At 40.8% G+C, this 27,936-nt stretch overlaps 1 protein-coding gene across 2 annotated transcripts in view; it reads left to right on the top strand.

The window, feature by feature from the left end:
* The first annotated feature begins 1,495 nt into the window (after nt 1–1,495).
* The window catches only part of htr2cl2 (5-hydroxytryptamine (serotonin) receptor 2C, G protein-coupled-like 2), a 349,437-nt gene continuing 322,996 nt past the window's right edge, over nt 1,496–27,936 (top strand). The window contains exon 1 of one of the 2 annotated variants that reach the window (XM_087991787.1): nt 1,496–1,754. The gene's annotated coding sequence lies outside the window, so the exon portion shown is untranslated. Of the gene's footprint in view, nt 1,802–27,936 lie in introns of both variants that reach the window. The other variant, XM_087991786.1, reaches the window with a different exon arrangement.

Genomic DNA, 27,936 nt, shown 5'->3' with positions numbered 1-27,936 from the left:
ATCAGGCTCCCTCAGAGCCAGCTGTCAGACTGAACAGAACCTCTGGCACTCCTGTTCTCATCTGTCAGCCAGAGTTCCCTGATTGGATAAAATTAACAACCCCAGTCAGGGAGCTCACATTCACTGACCTGGTTATACTCACTGCACCCACTGTTGAGGAAGCAAAGCAAAGGCTTGCATTTATATTGTATCTTTAACAATTTCAGGAATTGATTTACAACTGGTGAAGTACTTTTGAAGTGCTGATGCTGATGTAGATAGGGCAATGCGGCAGTCAGTTTGTACTGAGCAATGTCCCACAACCAATGAGGAGATTAATGATCAGATCATCTGTTTCAGCAATGTTAGTTGGTGGCATAATGAGAACTCTCCAGCACTTTTCCAAGGTAGAATCTTGAGTTCTTTTATGTCTGGCTGTAGGGCAGACAGAGCCTTGGTTTAATGTGTCATTTGAAAGACAGTACCTTGGACAGCAAAACACAGATTGATTTCAGGCGCAAGAGAGGAAGAACAGGAGTCGTTTCAGTGACAGTCTTAGCAGGTTTCCTAGTTGTTCAGTAGAAAATGATGATTTCTGTGGAAAACATGGATGGGTGCAGGAGGTATTTTGAAGAGTTTCCTTGACTTTTTGATCTATGCACCTACATAATAAAGAACCTAAATTATCTGCCATTTGAGAAAATAAATGCAAAGTTAACACTTATAATTAAAATTGAAACCTTTTTTCTCTCTTGGAATCAACTATGAGGAAGACATAGAACTATTCTATTCCAGCAGAATCTTATTAGATGAAAGTATATTGCTATGAAGGAAGGAGTAGAAAAATGAGAGAAGTGAGCCATAAAGAATGCCATCACCTTCTAATAATTTAAGAAAATGTCAATTACATTGTAATAAAGAATGGCAAAGTTCAGGATGGCAAAAAATTAATCCAGCAATGAGTAAGTTTCTCTACACTTTATTTTGTGAAGCTATTGATTTTCCACCCTGAACTGTTCACATTGCTATATCCCTCTTCGCTATTAAAATATTCCTTAAAACAATTCTTTTGATTCTCATAACTCATCTCTTAAAGTAGAAATCCTATCTTTTGTGAAAGTCCTTGGGACACTTTTCTACCCTAACGGTGTTAAATAAATGCAAGTTGCTATGGAACAGAGACTCTTGAGAGTTGTCTGTGGCAGTCACCTTTTTGGGACATTGTCGGCAAATCACTGCTTTCAAATTTCTGATGGCTTGAATTTTTTTTTCCTGTTTCTCTCAGAATTTGAAAAATATGTATGAAATTTAATATAGATACTGAATTTAGAAATAAAAAACCTGTACATGATGAATTTCAAACTGAAGGCTCAGTTGCAAACTGTATTTTAAATCTGTATTTAATACACAGTTAAAATGTTAATATATAATACACTTTAAACCTGGTATGTTAAGCCATCATTGCTCTGAATCTGCATATACTTACTTCAATGCAGTTGTCTGCATGGGGGATTATCACTCCTCCATACAAATGACCTGCAGAGTCCTCCTGGAACCTCGATCCTGTTTCAGGAATCTAAAGTCCATTCCATCTTTTGTTACAGAGCCCCCTATCTGCTAAAGATGTTCAACAAGAAAGCATTAATGCATGAAGGTTAGATCTGTGACTAGCTGCTAGCTTCATCATTGCGCTTTATTCAGACTGGCTCTTATGAAGGGATTAAAGAAATAAGCAGTGATTCCAGCTGTCTCTGGCTCAATTGAGGAAAGTCAAGGTGAGGATTGCCTCGGTACCTGGATTCTTAGCTCATAATGTGTTCAGGTAAATGCATCGAGTTAAAAACTTGTCAAATGTGCTGCATCCCAAAGCCTGTGTAAAATATACAGAGAGTTATGGACTGAAGATTTGCCACTATGTATAAGAAAAACTGAGAGGAATAGAGGCTAATATGAGGAGCTTTGATTAAGGACAGCAGGTTAATGGATGTGAAGTAATTTTAAAAATTATTTCAAGTATGTATTTTTGAATGCATTCAATCTTGGAAAGTTTGAAGATATCCTACACCCCTGCACCACAAAAAGGTAGAATAAGATTTGAGTCAGATTTAACTAAAGCTGGGAAGATGTCAAACTGCTTGATTCTTGTTTAGTTCCAAAAATACCTCCAGCTAAGCACAAAATGTGAGCCCTCTGCACTTCACCCAGATGTTTTATTCAGATAACCTATATTATATGTGCAGCAGACAAGTTGTGATTTTTAAAAACTTAATGCTTTTTTAAAATTGTCGACCTGTCTTTTTTCTATCTGAACAGTTTTTGTCATGTTGCAGTAATCTGCTCTAGTAGTAATGTGTAACCTGTTTATATGGTAGGATTTATTTATGTTGTTTCACTCTATCATGTTTTTGATAAAATGCTCAAATGGTTAAAATCATTTCTTAACTATGATTATTGACTCTGAAGACATTGACTTGTAACCAAAGTGCAGATAATGAAAACATTGGTGTACCTGTAGCTTTTGAAAAGAGGCAATGATGTGTTTCTAATCTTGGCTGAGATTATAATGGCTTCTTTATCATCAACTGTGAAGAACTTGCATTTGTACTGTGCTGTATTTTGCCAAATAGAAACATTTCAATGCACTTTATGTCAGATACAGCATACTGTGAAGTAATTGGTGAATGCAGCAGCCATTTTGAGCACAGCAAGATTCCACAAAGAACAATTAATCGGTTTTGGTCGTGTTGTTTGAGGGAGGGGTCACTGGGTCAGAATCCTGGTAATTCCTACTTGATGACATTGTGGGTCTACCTATGGCACATGGACTGCAGCGGTTCAAGAAGGCATCTCACTACCACCTTCTCAAGAGCAACAAGGCAACAAACAATATTTGCTGGCACAGCCCATGTCCGGTGAATGAAAAAGATCAAGAATGTTTTCCAGGATATGAGAATAACTAATTGTCTGTTTGAATAGTTGAGTGATTCTTCAACATCTACTTGAAATGGCAGATAAAGGATGCGTTTCCAACTGTGCCGCACTCTCTCAGTAACACAATGATGTCTCAGTTTAGACAATGTGCTTAAATGCTAGAGTATGGCTTGAACCTACAACCTTTGTGACAAAAGTACCCAACTGAACTAAGTGACATGATGTGGTTTGGGCATGAGTTAAGGTTGACAGGCATCACAGCTCAAGAAGTATTATTTTATTGATTGAGCTAAAGATATAAAATGAACGTGAAAAGTGTGCTGCAGCAGTCCATGTAATGGCATCTTGTCACAGATGAGCATTATTACATTTTCAATGAATCTTTGTGATTCATGTAACAAAGAAAGGCTGCTTTGGCTCACTAAGGAAGTATCAAAATATGGATTTCCTCTGCACGTAAGTTGTAGTAAATTCTAAATGGATTGTTGATTCTAAAAAAAAAGTAATCTCAGAGCAGCTCAGGAAAGGGTTCACTTATAGCATTGTATTCTTCTTAATAGGTATTGAAAGGAATAAGTTAACCCCTGATTTTAACAGCAATAATTCAGATATAGTCACAGCATTAAGGTAATTAAAACATAGGAAATATATGGCCAAATATATACAATGGCCATTCTGCCCATTGTGCCTGCCAGTCATAAAAGATCAATCCAACTTAGTCCTATTTTCCATCACCTGGTGTGTATAGCCCTGTATTTTACAACATTTCAGTATATAGCCAAGACTTTTCTTTGAAAATGTACCGTATATTAAATAAGGCACTGAGGAGAAATGTCTTCATCTGGAGAGTGGTGAGCCTGTGGAATTCTCTGCCACAGAAAGCAGATGAGGACAATACACTGATTGTTTTCAAGGAGGAGTTCGAAATGGCTAAAGGGATCAAGGAGTGTGAGGAGAATGTAGGAACAGGTACTGAGTTGGATGATCAACCATGATCAGATTGAATGGAGTAGACTTGAAGGATCAAATGCCCTACTCCTGCTACTATTTTCTGTGATTGTACAAAGAAAAGGATGAATATGGGGTAGATTTTGCACTTTCAAACCTCTCCTGGTGTAAAAGCAGAGTGAGTCCACCTCTGTTTGGCTGGTCCCTCTGCAACCTTCATTGGTCGCTGCGATACCAAATGGTTGGAGTTGAGATTGTCACTGCCATTGGAGAGGGAGCCACTTCTCTCTGGGCCCAGCAACAGGCAGTAGCAGCAGCAGCGCCACCACCACCACAGGGAGCAGTTGCCATTGCTGATATCCCAATGAGTCCCAGAGGGAAGAACTGTGTTAGAGACTAAACAAAAATTAAGGTCAGGAAGGCAGGACAGGCTGGGACAAATGGGTGGGACTGGGTAAGTGGGGGTGTGGGTAATGCTAAGGGAAAGAGGGATTAAGAAGCCTCCAATGCGTACAAAAGAGGTTTGAAAAGGGGATTCCCCTAACTACCAGCCCCCCCCCCCACCCCCCCCCCCCCCGCCAGCTCCCTCACCCCCATGGCCAGCTACCTGTCAACCAGGATTCATTGGTGGAATGGACAGCCTTCACACTGAATTTTATGAGGGCCCCAGCAATGTGGACCACAGCAAGAAGTAGACACAGAGTTCAGTGAGGTCCACTTCAATGGTAAGGTCATCTTGCTCCACTTGTGTGGTGAGATTCTCAATAGGCAATATGGGATATCAATTGCTGGGGGTTAATGCATGTTAAACATGTTAATATTCAGCCCAATTGCCCCACCCGTGCCCCCCTCCCCACCACAATACCCCTTGCCAAGCTCGCCAAATAAGCTCAATGTTGGGAAACCCGACAAGGGAACCAAAGCCTATTCCAATGTATTCAGCTTACCGATTGCTCCGAGTGATCTCTATGACAAAACCACAGGCCAATGTATCATCCAGGGGTGCCAGGCACACCCAGCCCTCCTCCAGGCACATTAGCATCTGGCAAATGCAAAGCCATCGTAGCGCTTCTACTGTTCTACAGCAGTGAACTCTGGAAGCACAGAGAGGAATTGCAGGGTGCACCAGCAACTGATATTGAGAGGCTGCAGCACGGAAACTTCGCACACTTTGCGAACTGGATGAGGTTGCCTTTCAGGGATGCTCTCTTGCTGTCTTAGGGTTCATTCACTTAGCACCAACCTGCATGCTCGCAGCATTCCTGCCTTGCCGTGATAATTAGCACTGTCACAAGAACATGCAGCTTGCTTTGCTGCTCAGCAGTCCTAGCTCATGGGGGCATAGGGCAGTGTGCTACATCATTCTGACACTTCCTCCATGTGACAGTAGCTTATGTGGTAAACACACTTCATGTGCAGCAGGCAAGCAGTCATGTCTCAAAGCCTTAGGGCAATTGTCCTCAATGAAGTTCATTGAGGCAGCTGTCAGTCAGGGCGTCCCTGCACTATAAATCAAGACAGACTCCCATAACAATTAATGGAATTGACTACGATCAGTGTCCAGTCAGGGTGATCTCAACCAGGGATTATGTGCCCCTGCAGTTAGGGAGTTGGTCACAGTTAGTGCTGTGGAGGATGGGGCTAATATGTTCTGAGAGATGTATAGGCACCAGTCAGGTTATGTCTTGCCCAGGATTGTCCAGTTATCTCAGTTGAGGGTATAGACCACTCCTGCTTTCCATGCTGACCCAAACAATTCAGGAAAAATCAATGTCACATTTATCTACACACTGCTGTGCACATCTCTGCAACTCCCTCACTCCATCTTATCAAGCTGCTCTAACACGTCAGTCACTTCCCTCGCAGTTACACCCATCTGTCTCTGTCTGTGCACTTTGTCATTGGTAAATTACTGCAAGTGACCCCAATTCGGCTATCTATTCAGAAATCTCACAAACGATAAAATACTGAAACAATGATTTAAATTTTATTGCACATAGCAACCCTCAAGTAAGACCCCTCAAGTAAGCAAGTTAAACCTCACAACTCAACTTGTCTATTACCTCATAAAATGGTGGAATTTGGCCATACTAACAGGGTCTGTCTCTGGAAGAGTCCAGGGGTTGGTCTTTGAAGCTCTGAATTGTTCTGGTGTTGGATTCTTGTACAATGTTCTCTCTTGCAAAACTGTAGTGTGACAGTATTGATGTTTCAATAGATTCTTTCAACCCAAACATTGATTACAATTCTGGAGACTCTATGACTTACCCTCCAATCGGAAGTAGCTCCCCTGTTCCTTGCTACATTCGGAGTTTGAAACACAGTTCTTTCTGCAATTAACCCCTTTACTTCAGAACATTACTTTTGTATGCAGTCTTAATTGTCCATTCATCACGAGGCAGCAGGTTATCAAGCAGTTGTCATTTCCTCTCTCCGAGGTAACAGCTTATTCCCAGGGATGGTTAATTCACAAGTTGCTTTGAATTCCTTTCCAACAGTTTCTCCTTGCCCCTTTCATCTCAAGAAGCAGTTTATTCCAGACATATAATTACTGCCGATTCTTTCAACCCATGAAGTTATTGAAGTTTTGAAGTTTACCTTGTCACAACTTGCCCACACCCTTCATTGCCCGCACTAACCTTCATCCTTTCAGGATTTCATACCACTTGAGTTATCCCTCTACGAATGCTGTCAGTTCATCAGGAAAACAGTCACCATTGTCAAGAGGGTTGTGCTTTCCCTCTTAGCACAGATCACAGAGAGAGGCAGTAAAGTTGGGACAGAACATGGGTAGAAGAGCATAAAGAGGCCATTCAGCCCATCAAGATCATTTTCTGATTTTCTATCCGAACACCATTTTCTCACATAATTCCCATACCAAATTGGAAAGGAGGAGTTTCTGGGGATCAGTGTAGCACCTGACTGTCAGGGATGGAGAGTTTCTGGCTGCAGTGACAGAATTAAATATCAAAGAGTTATATGTCACATTCGACAAGGGTTGTCATGGTAGTCTGGTTCGCAAGGTTAGATCACGTAGAATCCAGGGAGAGCTAACTGCTTGGATATAAAATTTGCTTGAAGGTTGGAGACGGAGGGTGGTGGTGAAGGGCTGTTTTTCAGACTTTGGCCTGTGACCAGCGGTGTGCTGCAAGTGTCGATGCTGAGACAACTGTTTTTTTGTCATTTATATAAGGATTGTGAATATAGGAGGAATGGCTGGTATGTTCGCAGATAATACCAAAGTTGAAGGTGTAGTGGACAGTGAAGGTAGTTATCTTAGAGTACAATGGAATCTTGATCACATGGGCCGATGGGCCGAGGAGTGGCAGATGGAGTTTAATTTAGATAGGTGCTGCATTTTGGAAAGGCAAATCAGGGCAGGACTTGTACACTTACAGGTCCTGGGAGTATTGCTGAACAAAGGGTTCAGGTGCATTGTTCTTCAAAAGTGGAGTCGCAGGTAGACAGGGTGGTGAAGAATGTGCTTGGTGTGTTGGCCTTTATTGGTCTGTGCATTGAGTTTAGAAGTTGGGAGGTCATGTTGTGGCTGTACAGGACATTGGTTTGGCCACTTTTGGAATATTGTGTGCAATTATGCTCTCCATGCTATAGAAAAGATGTTGTGGAACCTAAAAGAATGTAGAAAAGATTCATAAGGATGTTACCAGAGTTGGAAGGTCTGAGCTGTAGGGAGATGCTGAATAGGATGCGATTGCTTTCCCTGGAGCATCGGAGGCTGAGGGGTGACCTTATATACATTTATAAAATCATATGAGGCATGGATCGGGTGAGTAGCTGAGGTCTATTTCCCAGGGTAGGGGATTCCAAAACCAGAGGGCATAGGTTTAGGGTGAGAGGGAAAAAATCTGAAAGATCTTAAGGGGCAACTTTTTCACGTGGAGAGTGGAGAGTATATGGAATAAGCTACCAGAGGAAGTGTTGGAGGCTGGTACACTTACAACATTTAAAAGGCATTTGGATGGGTGTATGAATAGGAAGTGTTTGGAGGGATATGTGCCAAATGGTTGCAAATAGGACTAGATTTATTTAGGATAACTGCTAGGTATGAACGAGTTAGACCGAAGGGTGCTGTACAACTCTATGACTTTGTGACTCTGTGTTGTATAACGTTCAGTTGACTTGACTTGAAATCATCTCCAAGTGAATCATAATGATACTTTATAAACTCATACCATGACAGGGTGCTCATCCATGTCTTTTATCTTCTCTCTAACACTTGCACTTGGAAAAGATTTAACAGAGATCGTCAGCAATAGTTCTTCAAAGATACTTAGTCTCACTGAGCATGCACCATCACAAGACTCATGCAGGGTGACTCAGATACCCGCTGAAAATGTGTTGCTGGAAAAGCGCAGCAGGTCAGGCAGCATCCAAGGAGCAGGAGAATCGACGTTTCGGGCATGAGCCCTTCTTCAGGACTCAGATACCCACAAACCAGTGGGAATGATTGTGCAAGTAACTGACTTTTTTTTTTAATGTGATGTACACTTCACATATGAGCAAAATCAGAGATAATGAAGTTGGGGCAGCAGAAGGGAATTTGTGTTAGAAGATGTAACCCTCTCTAAGCTCTGCTCTACTGAGTATAAATACTGCATCCAGCAGTATTTCTTGAAAAACAACAGAGGAGTTGCAATGAACTGATAGTTGCTCCAAGCACATGGTCTTCACTTGTACAGAAATTGGAGGAGTCTGTCTTAAGCACTAGTGGATTCCTGTTACAAGCCAGTGAATTGATGTCTTCTTCTAGGCATTGTCCAAGCATTGAGTAGTGAACTACATGGATCATCAAGCACAACAGTCAAGCAAATGAACCCAATCCTTGAACAAAAGCTTGCAATCTTTTGTTGTCTTGAATTAAGATGAATGATAGCTATATGTTCATTTGTAGCACAACATGACGGGAAAAAATGTGCAGTTGTAATCTGAGTTCCAAGTCAGCTGCGTGCATAAAATCAAACAGATTGGTTTGATGCAGACTCACAATATAGATCAGTTTGGTGATTTTTAGGCCAATGCTGTCCTTGTCCATTTGTAAGCTCTTGCATCTAATTCACTGATCATTTATCATCTTTTGCATGTGTAAAATATGCTACTAACAATTTAGTAAGTGATAATGATATGCGATAAGGACATTTCTGAGGCTGAAATTCTCAATTTCTCATTGCTTAAACTTGGTTAAACACCCTTTTTGGTGAAATCAAAATCAATAAAAAGGTATTTTCCCTCAAATGTTGAAGAATTAAGGTGGGACTTGAAACAACAAGGAGAAAGTGAGGACTGCAGATGCTGGAGATCAGAGCTGAAAATGTGTTGCTGGAAAAGCGCAGCAGGTCAGGCAGCATCCAAGGAGCAGGAGAATCGACGTTTCGGGCATGAGCCCTTCTTCAGGAATGAGGAAAGTGTGTCCAGCAGGCTAAGATAAAAGGTAGGAAGGAGGGACTTGGGGGAGGGGCATTGGAAATGCGATAGGTGGAAGGAGGTCAAGGTGAGGGTAATAGACCGGAGTGGGGGTGGGGGCGGAGAGGTCAGGAAGAAGATTGCAGGTTAGGAAGGCGGTGCTGAGTTCGAGGGATTTGACTGAGACAAGGTGGGTGGGAGGGGAAATGAGGAAACTGGAGAAATCTGAGTTCATCCCTTGTGGTTGGAGGGTTCCTAGGCGGAAGATGAGGTGCTCTTCCTCCATTCCTGAAGAAGGGCTCTTGCCCGAAACGTCGATTCTCCAGCTCCTTGGATGCTGCCTAACTTGAAACAACAACCCTGGGATGAAGAATAACAATGAAGTTGGGTTGTACATACCTGCACAAAAGCTGAACTCATTGGATCCGGCTTAAAGAGAAGTAACCATGAAATTTCATTGCAATGGAATTCCATCACATTGCTTTTGGATAATTATGTTTTTCTATCGGTTGCAGTGAATTTGATACCACTCCAATCTCCCATTGTCTTTTGGAAAGGTGTCAGGAACAATTGCGCAAACACAAACAGCCACAGTATTAGCTGACTGCACAAGTACAAGAGCCTCTGACATTGCTAGTCAGTAGCCAGAGGAGCAGTGATAAATAAATAACATTGAGATCTGGGTGTATTATCACCCATTGATCTGAAAGCAAATGTCCTCAGACACAACAGTAGCAGTGAAGTGGGGCTGGTTCCAGGGCAAAGCTAACAGGCAAGAACATTTGAAGTGGGGACTTCATTCAAAACACTGACTAAGTATTCAATTCTTGTCTGCTGGTTCCCTCAAACCACACCCTCAATATCTCCCTAATTCAATGGTGGGATCTGAGCAGCCTGATTCCAGCTGTGAAAAACCATTGCACCACACAGAGGTGTTGACCAAACAGATTGAATGTTTAAAGTTGATTAGCGTATACACCTAAAATGTACACGCTAATCAACTTTAAACATACAACAACTATATGTGTGTGTGTGTATATATATCTATATATATCCATATTATATATGTATGTATCATATGAGTGTCTTACACATTAGTAAGTCTATTCTTCATTGGATGCAGATAAGCATTATCTCTTGTATCACTTCCCCATGTCTTCAGTTCTGAGTTCCATATTACGGGGTTGCTTTTTTGACTGTTTCATTTTGGATATCAAATTCTGACAAGAGGACAGGTACATGAATAGAAACTTGGTTGTTGGCAGGAATGCTTTGCGTTCGTGACACAAAGTGGGCCATGAGTGTTCCTCACATCAGGTTGTGCGGTGCAATGGTGAAGAAGGGCTTATGCCCGAAACATCGATTCTCCTGTTCCTTGGATGCTGCCTGACCTGCTGCACTTTTCCAACAACACATTTTCAGCTGGAATCTAAGTGAACCTAATATTAGCCAGGGCATCTGGTCAACAGTGTCAATGTTAGAATGAGACAGAATAAGGCCAGAATATGGCCATTCAGCTCATCACATCCATACCAGCTCTCTGTAGATCACTCCAGTCAGCCCTACTAGTTGTTGTGCTGACCTGGGTAGTGTGGTGCCCTTATCAACTTCCTTCACCTTCTCCGAATCCTTCAAAGAGGCTGTGCTCTGTGGGTGCTCTTGTTCAATCAGGTCTGGCGTTCCCCTCTCTCCTGAAGATCGGTAAGTCTGCAAGCAGTAGGCTGCTGCAAATTCAATTACTGGTCATTGGCTTCTCAGTCTAACATAATGTTAGTGATACCAATCTGATCCGATAGATCATATCTGCAGCGTGTCAATAAACCGTCTGGAGTGTTGAAGAAGGAGTCTAGGGTAACATCTCAAAATTACAGTGAACCGAAAGTACATTTCCACAAGCAACTAAGAATGTAACTTTGAATGACAGAGTATTTATTGCCATAGTTCCCTGGGAATATTTCAGTCCCTCTAATTGCCCCTGTGTACATTGCTTGTATTCACAGACAAGTTCCAGTAAGTCCAGGAAGACTGTTCAGTCCAAAAATGCAAACTAATTTTGTTGGTTGCAAATGTATGTTCATTTGCAACCTGTCTCTCCCGAGTTGGTTGTTTCCATGCTACATAACACTCTCCAATAAAATCAGGAAGAAGGATGTTAGAGCTGGTTACCCAACCATTTCACTTTCTGTTGATTTTTAATTCTAATTAGTATCTAAAGCACTCCACACTTCCTGGTTTAAAAGAAATCCCTTTTCAGACTCTGTGAAAGAGTTGAAATCTTAATGTTATCATTGGAACACAGAACAAACCCCTTAGTCAAGAATGAGCAAACCTTGCTCAACTAGACAGGCAGCCTGAAGGCTTTAAAGGAATATTTCTGTGAAAGTTTACTAAAAGCAGGAATTATGACACTCCATGTTTACAATTCATTTCTGAAATAGACTTAAATGAAGAGCTTTCTTGGGTGAATTTATTTTGGTTTCGTTCATCAAATTGTGTCCAACTGTATGGGGAGAAATGAGTTCAACAAAAGGCTATACTGATGTATGCTGTGGCAAATCAGAAGGGTATTTAATCTTAAACTCAATATTTATCTGATCTTCAGCATAGACACATTTATTGGCAATTTTATTATGAGTTTCCTATTTTCCCCATAAGCAGTACTTTCTCGCATTGTTTTATTGTCAGTGTACCGTTGGTGCAGATAGCACAGAAACTGGGGTTGTCGATGAATTAGAACAAAAGTGCTGGAAAAACTCAGCAGTAACCATGGAGAGTGAAACAGTTAATGTTTCGAGTTTTATATGCCTCCTTGTTGGAACTGCCAATGAATGTTCCTCCAACCGGCACTTACTTAGAGGTTTTAAGGGTGTAACAGCAGAGAACAGTAATTCAAGATTGTGGACTAATAACTTATTGTTTCGGTAAATTTTTAATTCAACAATTTTCTTTTAGTCTTTCCTGCAATGTTGGCATCACTGGCAAGGTTACCAATTGTTGCTGATCCTTAATTATCCTTGAACTGAATGGCTTGCTAGGCAATTAAAAGCCAAACGCATTGGCGTGCATCTGAATTCACGTATAGGCCAGGCAGGATAAGAATGGCACATTTCCTTCTCTAAAGGACATCTCTAAAGATGGATTTTTACAACAGTTGATGAAAGTTTCATGGTGACTATTAGCCAAGCTTTCAATTCCAAATTTGTTAACTGATCCCAAATTTACCAGTGAGGTTATATCCCAACAGCATTAATGTGTGCCTTTGGATTACTAGTCCAATGACATCATCACAATATCCTGTCCTCTGGTATGTCTGCATGTGTTAGTTTCTGCAACAATGAATTCTGTGTTCCTGTCTTTATTTGCTCTGAAAGCACAAACCAAATAATTTATTTAGTAATCTTTAGCATTGCAAAAACAGGTCAGGAAGCTTGATGGTCCCATATTTCCTTGTCATATCTGCCAAGCTGCATACCTGAGTGCTCTGAATATCTGAAAGTGTATAAATTGGTCTAGGGCTTTCACACCAAATAGATGATACATTATCATCAGCTGCTTTTGGTCTCTGCTTCTAGAAAGCTTTGATGCCTAAAGCCCTGTTTTGTTGGAATGTCACCTACGTACACCTCACAGGTCAAATGTTTCCCTTGGCACTTTAGGGAGAGATACACAGTGTTCGCGCTTTAATGATCTGAAGTGTTTAAGAGTTCTCCAAGGTAACGCTAATATTTGCAGTAGTTTATGGAGACTTTAAAACAAGACTGTAAAATTGTTTGAATCATCTTGCGCACAATGAGGACCAAATTGTGCTTTCCTAGTCTTTGACTGAAATTATGAGCATGCTAATTAAGAGACCCAATTCTCCTTAGTGGGACAATTGATCACCATGGCATCTGCCAGTGCAGCAAGGTGGCTGGCACATGCTCATGTGTTAGGAATATTAAGTCTTTACACGTTCCCCAATTCCCATGATACACTCTCATACATCATGAGGGACATTAATGTCAAGATCAATACTTCAGGAAGCAAATGGTCAATTTATGGAACAGGTGTACCTTAGGTGATTATGGAATCTGTTGTTATTGACTGAGTCAAATTGTGTATAGCATTTTGAGATACAGTGCCCCCAATACCAGAAAAACAATTACAGAATGTGTTGGATTCTTAAGAAGAAAATTGAGACTTTAAATTGCTGGTTTTCAAAGCAAGAGGCATTAACTGCTTTACAGTATATTCTAGACTAATTGGTTGAGAACGATTATAATGGGTAGGACCAGAATGGGAAAAGACAAAATGGTTTGACCTTGGTCTTATGTCAACTGGCAATTCCTGTGTATTTGTACATTTTCTACTGCAATTTTATGATAGTCTGGAAAGCATAAAGTTTAACCTCCTCATCAGTCATTCTGCTTTCAAAGCACTTTGAAGTGTATCCATTTATGGGTACATGTTCTGAACTGCAAGTCCTTTTTAATAAATGGAAGATATTTGCCATCCAAGCACCAAAGAATGTGAATAGTAGTAGCAGTGACTCGTGGTTACATGTACAAAGGGCAACAGTGCATGAAAATGTTGACAAGCTAACAGAGGAAAAATAATATATTTCATATCTGGGTAATTTCATGAGGACTAATATTTTATGGAGAATTAACCACTTACATCCGACATAGTTGCTTTATGGTGCTTATGAGTCATCTGACGTATCGCTGCGTAATATATGGGACACAACTGCTGTGATCCACTATTTATAATCTGGCACATATAATATTGGTATAATTAAATATTAAATGTGAAATGTTTCCAGTTACTGATGGTGACAGTTCATCAAACAGGATTCTACTGTACTGCTTCAAAAGGTCATGGGTATTTTTTAACAGAGCAAATTTTATTTCAAACAATAAACAGCACTCCAGTTAAGAAAGAAATTGATGTCAATATCAGATAGTGCATCACCATTATGATATTATACCATTTATTTCTATCCTAACAGATTGCAGGTCAAACATTGGGTCCTTTTGAGGCATTACATAGGCTGTCAAGGCCCCAAGATGGCAGACAGGAAATACCAGCACATTTCTGGCTGGAAGGCCGACCTACCCTATTGAATAAAGACAAACTGGAGGCATCCTTAACCCACATCACGAGCAGTTGTTTAGGCCATTCAAAGTGCAGGTAGAGGTTTCAATATTTATTTTAGTTCTCCATTGTAACAGTTAGTTTACCCCAGGGCAGCCAGTGACTTGAGACTAAATTTCTAAGCATTTGCATTGAGTTTGGGTTTGACCTGAACTTGGCTGGGTGTTTGGTGATGCAAGTGTGCCATTCACTTGAAGTCGTTGCCAACAGGTTGGAGTCATCATTGACATTAGACAGATGAACAGCCAGGTTGTTTTCATTCCTTCACAGGATATGAGCATCAGTGGCGAGGCCAACATTTATTGTCCATCTCTAATTGCCCAGAGAGCAGTTAAGAGTCAACCATTTTGCTGTGGGTATAAAGTCACATGTAGGCCAGACCAGGTAAAGATGGCAGATTCTTTCCCTAAAGGCCATTAATGAAACAGTTGAATTTTTCCGACCATCGACAATGGATTCACGGTCATCATTAGACACTTAATTCCAGTTTTTGTTTTAATTCAAAATTCACGATCTGCCATGGCAGATGTTGTCAGAAGGATATTATAAAGCTGGAGAGGATTCAGAAGCGATTTACCAGGATGTTGCCGGGGATGGAGGGATTGAGTTATGAGGAGAGGCTGGATAGACAGGGACTTCTTTCACTGGAGCATCGGAGGTTGAGGGGTGATCTTATAGAGATTTATAAGATCATGAGGGCTGTACATAAGACGAATAACAGGTGTCTTTTCCCTATGGTGGGGAATTTCAAGACATATTTTTAAGATGAGAGGAGAAAGATTTTAAAAAGAAATGGGGGCAATTTGTTTTACACAGAGCAGTCTGTGTGTGAAACAAACTTTCAGAGGAAGTAATGGGTGTGGGTACAGTTACAACATATAGTCGATATGGACTGGTTTGACCAAAGGATGTGTTTCCATGCTGTACGACTTTATGACTTTACCATTCAATTCTGGGTCCCCAGCACATTACCTGGGTCTTTGGATTAACAGTCAGTAGAAATACCACCAGGCTATTGCTGTTCGAGAACATCTGCAGTTTGGGAAAGGGTGAAAGCAGGTGATAGTGAAAAGAATGTGGGAAAAAGTGAGGACTACAGATGCTGGAAATCAGAGTCGGAAGTGTGATGCTGGAAAAGCACAGCAGGTCAGACAGCATCCAAGGAGCAGGAGAATCAACATTTCGAGCATAAACTCTTCATCATGAATCCTGAAAACATGTGCATTATGTTGTTACATTTTTTATTTAAAAACTAGGAACTAATAGTGATGTGACTATATTAGATTAGTTACTAACAGTGTGGAAACAGGCCCTTCAGCCCAACAAGTCCACACCAACCCGCCGAAGTGTAACCCACCCAGACCCATTCCCCTCCATTTACCCCTTCACCTAACACTACAGGTAATTTAGCATGGCCAATTTACCTCTCCTGCACATTTTTGGATTGTGGGAGGAAACTGGAGCACCCGGAGGAAACTCATGCAGACACGGGGAGAATGTGCAAACTCCACACAGAGAGTCTCCTGAGGCGAGAATTGAACCTGGGTCTCTGAGGCAGCAGTGCTAACCACTGTGCCACCCTATATATCTCAAGGTGCCTCATTCACTGTCTCACTGAAGTCATTTGCTGAGGAAAAGTGCATCAACATATCAGTCAAATAGCCACATGGAAAGCTATGCACTCAGTGAGGCTCCACCGTTTTAAGCCTAGAATATGATCATTTCTGACTTTTAGAAGCCAAATTACATCATTTGATGACACCACAGTTTCTGTTAATAAAAACCAACAACTCAAACATATTTAATGCTGAATTAAGTAAAACAATATGAATTAATGCCACAGGAAGAGAGAGTAAAATAGAGTGAATTGTATGAATATGAAATGGTTATCACTGCAATAAACACACAGGTCCAATCCATGTGGATTTGGGAAGTTGATGGTATTGTAATGGCATTTCAGAAATTTAAACAGAAGTGCAGACTGATGTTCATTTGCTTTCTAAAAGGAATTCGCATCCTTTTGTAAGTAGGATAAATGGGATCTTTTTTAACAGGTGGGACCTTAATGAAGACAGAGCAGAAACCCATACAACATCATTGAAACATCCAGCACTCATCTCCATCCAAAGTTAAATTATTGGTTCTACAGATAGAAATTCATGGCTGAAGATTGGAATCAGGTAAGCCTGCTGATAGTTGCATAACTAAATTAGAAAATGAATTCAGAAAATGTAAATTTAAGGACTTAGATGCATATCCAATGAAATATATAATGTTTGGATAGAATTGCAGAGACTGTGGAAAACAAGTTTCTGGGAATGAAGGTGCAAACTGTGTTGTCAGATATGGAACAACAAAGTGAAATAGAAGTAACAGGGATTCAAACATCCACATCCTGGAAGACGACAATGAGTTTGAGGACATAATATCCTAGGAACAATGCAAAACATGAAATCGCTGAATGCAGTACTTCCTAGAGAATAGAAATTCATATAATTAGAATAAGGGTGAGAAAGGAGTTTACACCACAAATCTAAAACTTAAACTTTGTACCAGATTACAGAGTAAACTTATCTGCTGAAACTATACCAGAAGATTTTTCCGGGACATTTGAATTTGAAGGGTATCCATGAAAAGATGCTCAGAAACCATGTGGTGTCGTCCTAATGGCATATTGAAGAACTGAGATCCAACAGCTAGGAACAATCCAAATCAAAGGGATATGAGGAGGGAAAAGTGCCAAGTGAATTTTCCATGGCATCAAAACAGATGGTCCTGCTATTCTGGGGTATGGCAGTCACGTAGAGCTGTAATGTATCTCAGGAAAACATGGACACACAAGGCGACACCGAGGGTTGAAGAGTTCACCCATCAAAAAGCACTTTCTGATCAGAAATAGGGAAGAACTTGTTAAAGGATACCCGATGTGCTTAAATGAGATTGTCAGATGCTTTGAAGATTTTGAGCATCCCATTGGTATTGATGTGACATTAAAACCACAAATAAAGTAACTTTAGAACTCAAGGATAAGTGGCACAGACAGAGAATGTTAATTGATGCTATGCTTGCTCGTCCCATTTTAAACTTGAAACAGGAGGCATTGTTTGATTTTATTTCATTCCAATTTTCCTCCTTTCCTCATTCAGGCAGACCGAAGGTTATTCCTCAAATCCTGTTTTTCAGAACCCAATTTTTCAAATAAACCCACACCAAAATCCTTTAAGATGAAATCAATGATAGTGTTTATTAATAAAACATTCAAGTCCAAAAAGATGTCTCACTATTGCATCTACACACACCAGAAAATTAAGGAAGCCGATATAGGAAAGAAGATAGGTTATAAATTAAAAGCTTTGTAAATCCACAGATATTAAAAATCAGTTGACATGAGTTAAAGCTTCCCATAGTTCAGTGTCCATTAAGAATCCTCAATGAGTAGCCCACATTTTGCAGGCAATGAAAAGACTTCTTTCCAACCTGCAACTTGGTGTCAGAGATAGAGACCAAGGCAAGATGCCATCTTATCCTGAAGACCTGCTTTCCCTCTAGATGTCAAACAGCTTTGAATCTCTGAATTATATATTTTATTATTTATTGTATGAGTATTATTTTATGAATTTTGACAAAGGCAGGCATTTTATGTATGGATGACCCATGTCAATGGGTTACTTGGAAAATCACTTATCTAACCATGCAGCTTTACGTCACACATTAGAGTTGCCATTTTGATGTGATAAGATAGCCTAACAATCATGAGCACTCATTGTAGCACCATGCGTCTTGATGTTTTCCTTTGTCCAAAACTGGCTACAGGGGAAACAGATCATCTCCTGAGTCCACTGTCAGCTTTAGTCAGAATGTCTATACATTACAGGAGGTTCAGAAGCTTCTGGAATTTCAATTTTATGACCAATCTTGGCTATTTTGAGTCTAGCAAGTTTGTCCATTGGAAATAACAGATTTTAAACATGAAAATATAGAAGTTTTTTCAAGATTTATTTTTGTACACTCTGGTCATGACACAAGTTTGGAACAGAGCTCGAAGAGATGAAAGAAAAGGTGATTTCTACAGACACACAGCCTAAAGATAGGGAATAGAGAAGCCAAATGGACAGCGAGGGTATTGCTTGGATGCTAACGATTTTAGTCAAGGCTTAAGGAGGAAGTACTACCTCTTCCAACATTAGGAGAGGGCAATTGGCAACCAGCATATCCAAAATGGCTCCTGGAATGGGAAGCTTATGAAGAATCTTTGCTGTTTACAACATCCTTTAACCAATACAATTTGCTGTGCCTGCCTTTTGTCCTTAAAGTGAGTCAGGATGCATTCTAGAAGAGAGTAGATGTGACAGACAAGGATGTGAAGGAGTAGTCAGTGTAGCTAACGAAGAGGGCACAACAGTGGGAGGTATCAGTGAGTCAAATCTGATGTCTCAGATGTAGACCCAGGCTGGACATTGTAAACGTAGGGACAGGTGAAGCTCAGCCTGATCCCAGAAGTTTGGAAGAAGTGTAAAACTTACCATTTTACCGAATGGCATGCTGGTAGCTTTTTGCTTAGACCTTTGAACACATGGTAGCAAAGAATTGAGGGCGTAGATGATTCATCTTTCATGTATTGATCCCTGTAAGTTGTATAGGGCTTTTTTGTTTAATGCATGCTAAAATCAGGTCCCTGTGAATGAGACAGCTCGGTTTTCAGTGACAAGATTAATGATAGGCAGGCAGGACCATCAAATAAAAGCCCAGCACTGCAATGTTCAAGCGAAAATGAACACCTCTCTGCATTCTGCTGTTTTTAAAAGAGATTTGGACAAAGGTTTATTCAAATATTTTAATTTGCCAAATCTGATGTCATAACGTAATAAACTGCTGAAAGAGTTTTATCGAAATGTGACTGTTCCCTCGGCAATTCTCAGGCAACGGTATTGAATGTATTATTACTTCTTGTGGTCCTCAAAGCAAGTTGTGAAGAGAACATCACTAGTCTGAGAAGGGATGTAAGTAAGTTAAGTGAGCAGGCAAAAAAATCATTGGGCAGATGGAATAAAATGTGCAGAAATATGAACTTGTCCCCTTTGGTAGGAAAAATGAAGAACCAGTAAATGAAAAGAAATTATGGAATTTTGAGCCACAGAGGTGTTCTGGTACACAAATCATGAAATGTTAACACAGCTACAGCAAGTGTTACAATGCGAATGGAATATTGTCAATTAATGCAAGGGGTATTAAATAGAAAAGAAAGAATGGTTTGCTGCAGTTGAACAGGGTATTGGTGAGATTACATTTGGAGTTTTTGTTCTCCTTATTTAAGAAAGCAGAAAAATGAATTAGAGGCAGTTCAGAGAAAGTCCACCTGAAGCGATTCCATTGATATGGGGTTATTTTATGAAGAAAGGTTGGGCTTGATTGGAGTTTAAAAGTTTGAAGAGGTGAGCTTATTAAAACATGTAATTGATTCTGAGGAGACTTGATAGGGTGGACAATGAAAGGATGTTTCCTATTGTCCGAGGGTCTAGAAATAGGAGGAATAGTTTGATAATTAGGGCTCACCCTTTTAAGACACAGATGTGGATTTTTTTTATCTCTTAGAATGTTATGCATCTTTGGAATTCTCAGTCATTGAATACTTTAAGGCTGAGGTAGATAGATTTTGGATTAAAATGGAGTCAAAGATTATCAGGGGTAGGCAGGAATGTCAAGTCACAATCAGATCAGCCATGGTTTTATTAAGTAACAGAATAGACTCAAGGGACAGAATGGTCTACTCCTGCTCCCAATTCCTTTGTTCATATGATCTTGTGTGTCATCCAATGATTCAAAATAGGTCAACCCTGCACTGCCCTTCCATTGGCTTCTCCTAAACTCATCATTTTCTTCCCTCCTTTATTATTAATCATATGCATTCTGGCTGTTAGCAGACTTCTGCAAATTTAAATCAACCAAAGTATTTGCACTAGAATTTGCTCCCAGAAGGTGGGTGCAAGTTTTAACAAACAATATTATTTTAGTAGAGCAAAAGTCCATTTAGACTGCTGACTGGCCCATAGAAAAACTCATGAAGATTATTTGTGTTTTGATGTGATCTTTGAGACTGATGTTTTACGTATTCTTGGGTAGCCATTGAATTCAATGATTCTGCTGCTAAAGTGATGACTATGGGCCTGGAAACCTGACGTGAGAATGGAATAATTTCTGTGTAAGTTACAAATGCAAATTTTTAGGGTTTTTTTGCCTGTACCTATGCAGCTGTACTTTGCAGAATCGTATTCCATGATAGAAGTCATTTTAACCCACAAAAATGGGGTTAGGGTGTTCTGGGAAATTGGGGTGGCACAGTGGCTCAGTGGTTAGCACTGCTGCTTCAGAGAGCCAAAGACCTGGGTTTGGTTCAACCATCAGGCAACTGCATGGAGTTTGCACATTCTCCCCATGTCTGTGTGGGTTTCCTCCCACAGTCCGAAGATGTCCAGGTTCGGTGGATTGGCCTGCTAAATGTTCCATAATGCCTAAGGAATTGCAAGTTAGGGGTGTTAGCCGTGGGTAATGCAAGGTTATAGGGTAGAGGGCTGGGTCCAGGTAGGATGCTGTTTGGAGGGTTGGTGTGGATTCGATGGACCAAGTGGTCTCCTTCCATACTGTAGGGATTCTATAAGAACATGTTAAAGTCTAGCAGGTATCTGGCCTGCCTTAAACCTGCCATTTTCAGTTTTAATGGAAGTGAATCAATTCCCTCTCAGAACAAGCTCCTGAAATCTTTTAATGAGGTTCCTATTTTTAACTAATTCTGGCTGAGCTATAGAGTCATAGAGCTGTACAGCACAGAAACTGAGCCTTCGGTCCAACTCATCCATGTCGACCAGATATCCTAAATGAATCTAGTCCCATTTACCAGCAATGTGGCCTCTGAAGCCTTCCATTCATACATCCATGCAGATGTCTTTAAAATGTTGTAACTGTACTAGCCTCCACCACTTCCTCTGGCAGCTCATTCCATGCACACATCACCCTCTGCCTGAAAAGTTACCCCTTAGGTCCCTCTTAAATCTTTCCCCTCTCACCTTAAACCTATGTCCTCTAGTTTTCGCCTTCCCTATGCTGGGGAAAAGTGAGCTCACCACATCTTGGGAAATCCAGCAGATAAAATAAGGTTAGGAGAGCTGGTCCCCATCATTTACAGAACAATTTATGTTGCCAGGAAGTGAAGAGTGCTTCCTCTAAGCCCAACATGCCAAACTGTATATCAAAATTCTAGAACTCCCAACAACATGGCAAGTGCACCTACAGCCCAGGGAATGCAATAGTTCCAGAACCATTGTGAGTGGGCGGCACGGTGGCTCAGTGGTTAGCACTGCTGCCTTACAGCACCAGGGTCCCAGGTTTGATTCCAGCCTCGGGTGACTGTCTGTGTGGAGTTTGCACGTTCTCCCCGTGTCTGCGTGGGTTTGCTCTGGGTGCTCCGGTTTCCTCCCGCATCACAAAGATGTGTAGGTCAGGTGAATTGGCCATGCTAAATTGCCCAAAGCATTAGGTGCATTAGTCAGAGGGAAATGGGTTTTGGTTGGTTACTCTTCGGAGGGTCGCTATGGACTGGTTGGGTCAAAGGGCCTGTTTCCACACCGTAGGGAATCTAATCTAAAAACCTTCCTGAGCACATTTAGGGATAGGCCATAAATAGTGATCCTGCCAGCTTTGACAACATCCTAAGAATGGATTAAAAAAAACTCCACAATCTCAGTATGACGTCAACACTTACCTTCTTCCCTCAGCACCTACGTTCCCAATAATCATAAACTTGCCTGTCTATCCTTTGAACGCCAACTCTCTCCCAATCCCATAAATTCCTATGATCCCTTCCAAATGGCCTAATTCCCTCCAATCTTTCCCTGTTGACAGCTATACCCCTTCCAACTGGAACTACGACCACCCTCTTGTCTTTCACTGACCATAATCCGATTTTGTTCTGATTTTCTAGACTACCCTATAACCATTTAGACATAGAATCATCAAATCTCCTACAGTGTGGAAGGAGGCCATTCAGCCCATCGAGTCCACACTAACCCTCTGAAAAACATCCCATCCAGATCCACCCCCCACCCTAACCCCCTAGCCCTGCATTTCCCATGGCTAATCCACCTAACCTGCACATCCCTGGGCCCTCTGGGCAATTTAGCAGGGCCAATCCACCTGACCTGAATATCTTTGGACTGTAAGAGGAAACAGGAACACCCAGAGGAAACCCATGCAGAGATTGTGCAAATTCCACACAGGCAGCTGCCCGAGGCTGGAATTGAACCCAAGTCCCTGATGCTGTGAGACAGCAATGTCTCTCCATGTCTGAGAAGGGATGGGGCTTTGCTTCTAGGGTAGGGCTTTGGCCACATTTATTTTTCACCCAACAAGGAATTCAGCCACTCAGTCAACTAATCTTGAAAATCCCTTCACTATAATTTTCATAGATAATAATTCGAGATGCCTTTTTGAAAACAAGCATATCATCTGTTGCATGAATTATCTGAGTTATATGATTTATTTATTGTCACATGTATCGTGTTACAAAATACAGTGAAAAATGTTGCATCTTGTCACTGCTGTCCAGCGCCATCTTAAAACATAGAGCAATAAACCAAAACATAGAATATAAAGTATTATATGAATTCTCATGACTGTCCATCATGTTGTGTTAGCTATTTCAACTCTTGGTCTCCATAGAGCTACTGCTCATATTCTCCTTTTAGATTAAGATCTAGGACCTGCTTTGTCTAACATGGCAGAAGCAAGCCATGAAGTGGTCTAATGAGAAGAGGTTCTAGTCTTAAACATCTGTTGTTCATTTCATGATAGACGTTGTATGGTTTGATGGACATTGTTATAAAGATTGTGATGGACGGCAAGATGTTAGCTCAGTCACCTTTTAGATCCAGAGATTCCCAAGTCCATAGAGACCATCATATCTGGCAATATGTAATGCACACCTCTGTATTAACCCATTCAAAGCTGGACACTTCATACAACATTATCATTGTGAAGTCCATGCTCATAGAGCCACCTCTGCAACATTGCTGTTGTGTTATGATCTACCAGCTGCTTTCTGAGTAGACTGTGCAGAGCTATCTCAAGAAAAAGGTACATGGAAGGAGCCAGAAAGCCCTGGTCATATGTTAGCAACCAGCAAGATACCAAACTTCAATCCTTTGGATTCAGGCAATGAATGTATCAATCCAGCGGGAAACAATTATCATGAAGCTGCAAGACTGGACTCTGAACTAGTGCTCCTTAAAAGGACAACATAAATTCTTTTTAGGTAAAGTAGTTTGAAACAGATTTACCTATTCCTGGCTGTTTGGAAATACAGTGTGTTTTGTAGATGTAATGGTTAGTTCCTGAATTTGACTTGGAGTGTAACTTCATCTTCACAAGAGAGGAGAGGAACACAAAGGCCACAAGAGGTACTGGGGAAGCACTGGAAATGCCTCTATATCTGCAGCAAGGCAGGGGATGGGAGCAATGACTGTGGAGAGTTTCTCCATAGGTAGAAGATCAGGGGACATAGCTCTGGGTGAGGAGTTGGTGTTTGGTGAGCAATGACTGTGTGATGGTTTCGATAGTGTAATAGGTAGGTAGGGGATGCATTCACTTACCTGAATTGCCCATGTGAAAGAGTCAGAGTTTGTGTGGGGCATTGCTGCAAAGGCATTGAGGAGTTTCCTGGCCTGCTGTTTCCCACTCCCACCTTGACGGGCATGACACCTCCCCTTCACCATGGAAACAGTGTCAATCTCCTCCTGCTCAGATCCACTACAAATGCCCTCACTGCTGCATTTTCACCTTGCATTTAAATTGCACTGCTATTAATAGTACAACACCAGACTATAGTCCAACAGGTTTAAATGGAAGTACTAGATTTCAGAGCGCTGCTCCTTCATCAGGTAGTAGCGAAGGAGCATGCTCCAAAATATTGTATTTCCAAATAAGCCTGCTGTATTATAACTTGGTGTTGTGTGATTTTTAACTTTGTCCACCCCAGTCCAGCACTAACACCTCCACCTCCACATCATGGCTAATAATAGCAGCAAATGGTAATAACCATCACTAATAGCAAAGCTAATTCATGTAGCTTCCCTTTCAGAGGGCCAGCTGCTTTATGGACAGCAAGCTGACTGATCATATTGTATCTACAGTGGGCTGTTTGGTATCCTGGCTGAATGCAAAGGCAGCCAGCAGCACACAAGAAGAAAGAAGTAGCTCGCAGCCAACATGCAGATAAGTTGGTATGCAAAATTTGCCACCTACCACCACAGTTGGTCACAAATCAGAGCACCCCTCCTCACCTGGAAAATAAAGGCAAACAAATGTCTAATGAAGAAGAAAAGAAGACACTGGAAAAACTCAACAGGTCAAGCAGCATCTGTGGAGAGAAAATAAGCTAATGTTTCAGGTCTTTGACCATTCATCAGAACTGAGAGGGCAGCGATTTCAGAGGGGGACAGGTTACAGTTTGAGAGGGGTACAGCAACATCCAGACAGCTAAAGGTAAAACATGAGAAAGTCTTGAGACAGTCAGAGGCCAGAGGTCGGTCAGGGAATATTGAAGACAGGTGGAAGGTTCCATTTAGCAATTGGGCGACTCCTGGTCAAAGATGGAGGCATGGAGGTTACAGAAGGATAGCATAAGTGGTGAGATGGGATAAGACTTCCTCTCCTTCTAACACCTTTCAGCTAGACATAACAAATATTCATATTTTCTTTAAGCATGCAACTATTGCATTTAAATTAACACATAATTAATGACATTAAAATGAAGGAGCCAGTTAAGTACAAGGTTTCTTTAAGTGAAAGAAGGAGGATTTTTACAATATATTCCTCTGAAACTTAAGACTGAAAATGCAATATACCCAAAAATACAGTAATAATCCTACAAAGAAGTGGGCACTGGGTGTCTATTCAGAAAGTAACGTAAAGGAATTGTCGTTTAAAGTTCTTAGCATCATTGAGTTGTGAGAATAGCCAAAGATCCCAATATTTAGTTGTTGTTCCTTCAGCAGTTTGCAGATCTTGTTCTCACTGATTGTGATTATTCCAAGTTGCTTTTTCACCAGGCACTGACTTTTGAGGATGAATGGAGAGTATCCTTGCTGTTATCAGTTCTTATTGTTTTCTCTCTCTTTGGCAAGATAGGGCAAAATGATTTTATTTGAATATCCCATGTCTAGGTTCATTGTCTTTTTTAAACAGGATCCTCGGCAAAGTAACCTTTCATCTCCCAATATATAAATGAATCATGTAAATACAAGTAAAGCAAGAGATGCAAATTTCTTCATGCCTCATTGAGTCCAATGCTTCTTGGTTAAAATGGTAATTCAGATGCAGTCAATTTTGAATATTCCATGTAGATTGCCGGGAATAGTCAGGTGATGATAGCAGCCATTTCAGCTAAAATCCTTTCTAAAAACATTTTTTGCTCATGGAAATTTCAGGTGTTAAAGTCAAATGATGGAAGTTGATTAATGATATTCCAGTTTCACTATGATTCTAACAGCTGAGGGCAAATTTCTAGATTATTATATTTAAAGTCATTTTGAAGACTTAGTGAAACAGAATAATGAGTATAATGCTTCCTTCAGATGGACTGAATTCAAAAGACACACAATGACACTGCAGATGGGAGAAATCTAATTATTCGCAATAAGGTATCACTGTAAAAGGCTGAAGGACAATTATAGCATTAAGATACATCATAATAAAATTAGTTTGTGCTTAACTGCAATGACTTTAGCAGACATTGTTTTGTCACGGATTATCGGAGACTTTGGCACTGCAGTATTTAAAAAGCCTTTGCAATGAAATGGTTGACTCTTCCCTGCTGTATAATCCGACCCAACATAAGTTAGACACGTATCCTACCATGTAAGGGCTAAATGAAATTTAGAATTCAATGCCCTGAACTCTCAATGCTCATTAAATCCTACCATATCATTTATTTAGTTAAGATTTCATTAGGTTAGCCTGAAAAAATGGTCATGGATTGACTTTAAACAATATTTACTCTAATTCACATGAGGACATCGCAATAGAGAATGTAAAGTTTTAAAGTTCTTTTGAAGAAAACTGACTATACATTCAATACACAGAACTAGTTACTTTGATAGCAAACCAAAACTCGATCATGACCAATCGAACTGTCCAAGACTAGGAGAAAATCGTTTAGCCCTGTGAAATAACTGCACAGAGGCCGGTATCCTGTCACTAAGTCACCCTTTATTTACATGTGCACAGCACACTGACTGTGGCCCAGCCAGCATAGAGTCAGTCCCCTAAACTGAGTTGATTCTAAATCTCCTGGTTATATATACATTTTTTTTATTTTATTGAACAATACAAAATACAGTTGACAATGAACAGAAAGCAGCAATTCACAAAAAAAAACACTATATACAGGGAAAAGGGGAGTAAAGCCAAACCCCAAACCCCACCTTTCAACCAGTTTTCAGGGAGATGAGGACAAACCGCAAATCCCACTTCCATTCATCACAAAGATTACAGTAACAAACACAGGCAAGACAATGCAATCAGATGAGCAACAGAGGATAGAACACAGACCCAATATAGCTGTGAAAGACACATGACACCTGTCTGCACAACTTTCTGATCAGACCGTCCTTGGTTAGCCTTTCTGCAGGACAGTCATTGGCCTTCCAGTCTCTGGTTGCCCTGCGTACTGACCAACCCTCCCCAGGCCTGCTTTATCTCCTGCTTATATTGGTCAGCCAGGGCTTCCTATTTGGCCCAGGTTAACAACCCCAATCAAGGACCTCATAGTCAACAAGATCCACTTGGTTCCAGTCACTACAACCTGTTAGTTGACTTGGTTATCCTTATCCATTACCTGTAATTGGTTTCCTGTGATCTCAAAGCCATGTCTTTGTACTGATTTTTAATCATGGTTTTGTTTTTGTGGACATGAAGTATGTTTGTATTTAGGCAACATGTGGAACTGTTCCCATTTAAGGCAATTAGCAGTAATGTTAAGCAGGCCCTGATCAAATGGAGCATTGTCTATAAGAGCATAGCAGTGTAAGAAATAGGAACAGGCCATTAAGTCTCTTAGGCCTACTCTGCCATCCTTCTTTACCTTTTCTTCGGAAGTCCCTTGGGAAAAGGATGACTTTCATCCACTCTGGAGTTTGGATCCTGAGGTGACCGAACATTCCAATGCTGGTTTCATGCCATAGTTGGAGCAAGTGCTGTCTGAGTAAGTGGATAGGTGCAATGCCCGGGATTTTGCTGCTCCTTTCACTGTTTGCAGTTGGCTTCCACCAAAGCTTTTTAGAGATGTAACTGTAAAATGGACTTAGGAGAGCTGGAAAGGGGCATGAAAAAGCCTTGGAGGTTAGTATTAAAGAAAACCTCAAGGCATTCTCTACTTAAGTCAGGAACAAAAGGGTGGCCGGAGTGAGGGTTGGGCTTATCAGGGAAAGTGGAGAGAACTTGTACCTGGAGTCGGAGGAGTTAGGGGAGGTTCTT

The sequence above is a fragment of the Chiloscyllium plagiosum genome, unplaced genomic scaffold (assembly GCF_037043375.1).
Source record: "Chiloscyllium plagiosum isolate Xiang-an unplaced genomic scaffold, Cpla_swu_hap1 HiC_scaffold_11, whole genome shotgun sequence".
In the NCBI taxonomy this organism is placed as follows: Eukaryota; Metazoa; Chordata; class Chondrichthyes; order Orectolobiformes; family Hemiscylliidae; genus Chiloscyllium; species Chiloscyllium plagiosum.
Note: the sequence above shows the minus strand (reverse complement) of the source record. Positions and strands in the feature narration are given on the sequence as shown.